General features: G+C 37.3%; 1 protein-coding gene across 1 annotated transcript in view; it reads right to left on the bottom strand.

Annotated features, from left to right (window-relative positions):
* Positions 1 to 2,500, bottom strand: part of shcbp1 (SHC SH2-domain binding protein 1) — a 49,360-nt gene that overhangs the window by 24,551 nt on the left and 22,309 nt on the right. The gene's annotated exons all lie outside the window — the stretch shown is intronic.

The following is a 2,500-nucleotide window of genomic DNA, read 5'->3' as shown; positions in this document are numbered from 1 at the left end:
AGACCCATTTGCATGCTTATGAAGTTCTTTGCATGGTGAAATCGTTCTTCCCATTGATGGAGAATGTGTTATATATGGTTCTACAAAGCATCATTTTGAAAAAGGGTTCTACATAGAACCAAAATGTTCTATTGTTAGCAAGCTTGACATTGTAACAATAGCAGGACCCTTTTTGGTGCTATATAGAACCATATACAGCACATTTTCCATCAATCTGAAGAACTGTTTCACCATGCAGAGAACCATTTAAGCATGCAAATGGGTCTTTTACTGCTCATGGTTCTATGTAGAACCACTGTCTTTACTAAAGAATTATCTTTTTTAAGAGTGTGGGCTAAAACTAAAAAAAAAAAATTGCAGCTCTTGCGTCTTAAATTGCAATTTCGAGATAAAACTGATTAATCTTTCAGCCCTAATTGGAATCAGTGTTTTCAATAATATAAAACCAGTGAAGCTGCACATTAATGCATAGATTATAATCAGAACAACTTCACAGGTGTGTCAGATAATTATGAAGCTGTAAACTAAACTGTTGAGTGCAGAATGATGAACAGAGCTGTAGAAGGTGCTAAAATGTCTGAGAAAGCTGTGGAACATCCAGAATGAAGTTCTAATAAAATTTAACCTCCAGAATTCTTCATATTTAAAAAGTGGAGATCAATTTCAACACAAATCAAACAGATAAATATAGTATATTATTATTTTATTCACTTCTTGGTCAAAGAATTCTAGGAATTTTGAATAAACATTCTAAAACTACATTCTGGCAAACATTTTATGATATTTACATCAATACTGCGCAAATTATCATACATAGACTAAATGACATAATAAATAAGACAGCAAGTGATTCCAAACTAACGAACTTCAGTAAGTATTAAAACTGTCTGCAGTACTGCTACATATAAATATACAAGGATATGAATAGTGCTGGGCGATATGACCTCAAATCAGTATCACGATCAACTGAATCTTTTACCTCGATTACGATTAATGAACGATTATTTTGTTTTTTGTTTTTTTATAGTTTGGTTTTTTGCCTTCACAGTTCACTGCAAGGTCTGTACTGTAAATATTCTCTGCATATCTTAATGTAAATCATCTCAATAGCCAGATCGGAATTCACGCGGCTTTTACGTCAATCCAACTCCACATTCGTCATGATTTCGCGTTGCTGAGACTCAAACATTTGGGGTGATATTTCCGTACAAAAATAGATCAAAACCCTCCGTGTTCGAAGAGGTTTCTAAAGAAATGTCCGAACGCGGCCGCAGGAGAACGAGGCTGCAGCGTCAAAGAACAGTTAAAAGTCTGAAAGTGAAGTTTAAAGAATCAGAGGACGTGAACCAAAGAAGTGACCGCGCCCTTTTTACGGCTCCAACACATTCTGGGTGATGAGCCCAGCTGTCAGTCAGTGAAGCTTCATGATGGCTCCTGTGATGCTGGTGAAGATGAAGCTGATCCTCCGGGAGCGACTGGCGTTCATTGGCGGTCGTGATTGTTTACCTCTGGATGAGCCGTGAAGCAGCGTGACGCTCTGTTCTTTAGTGCATGCAGGTCAGTTTAGGAGCTGATCTGTTCAGACTGATGACCCATACAGATCAGATTTAAAAGATAATCTGAACAGCCAAACAAAAAAAATTTATTTGGTGAGAAAATCAGATTTGGGCCACTTTTACCTGCGATGTGAGCTTCCATGTCACAGACTGGACATGGCGGAGTCTCATGACTACATGCGTGGTAGTAAGTTTTTAGAGGGACAGTAGATGAACACAGTGTGGGGAAAGGATTAACAGAATAAAAAAAAAATCCAAATACTTTTCAATGAATTGCCCAGCCCTACATACGAATATATAAAAACACAACGTACACATTTGCACTGTGCTGCTGTGTGTTGTTTTTGCAGTCAGTTACTTTATGATTGTTAGCACTTTTACATAATTATTGTATTTGTTTGTGTCTCTGCTGTTCTTTATTCTTAGACAGACAGTGAATTTTATCATTTCATTTTTGTAAAGTGACCTTGGATACAAGAAAGGTGCTACATAAATAAAACATTTTCTTTTTGCCAAATAGTGCTTTTATAAAGCTTCCTGTTTATTTTTCCCCTCCAATAAAGAACGTTAGACTCTTTAAAAAGCTCTGGACTATTAAAAATAATGCGCATATTTTAACATCTTTTGTTAAAATAATCAATGAGCTTGTAGTGATTTTAGTACAGTATCAATACAGAATAAAAACAATAATGTACGAAATAATTAATATATGTAAGACTGTATATCTGATCAAAACTAAACAGCCTATCAGAGTAAAGTGGGCGGGGCTATTGCTGTGGGCACACCCACTCTGGAATGACTGGGCTCCAGCAGCACTGCTGTGTCTGATCCACTTGCACCAGCGCAACACCACCACCATGTCAGTGTTACTGCAGTGCTGAGAATGACCCACCACCCAAATAATACCTGCTCTGTGAGGGTCCATGGGGGTCCTGACCACTGAA

The sequence above is a fragment of the Colossoma macropomum genome, unplaced genomic scaffold, assembly GCF_904425465.1.
Source record: "Colossoma macropomum unplaced genomic scaffold, Colossoma_macropomum, whole genome shotgun sequence".
In the NCBI taxonomy this organism is placed as follows: Eukaryota; Metazoa; Chordata; class Actinopteri; order Characiformes; family Serrasalmidae; genus Colossoma; species Colossoma macropomum.
The sequence above is the reverse complement of the archived record's forward strand: the minus strand, read 5'-3'. Positions and strand labels throughout refer to the sequence as shown.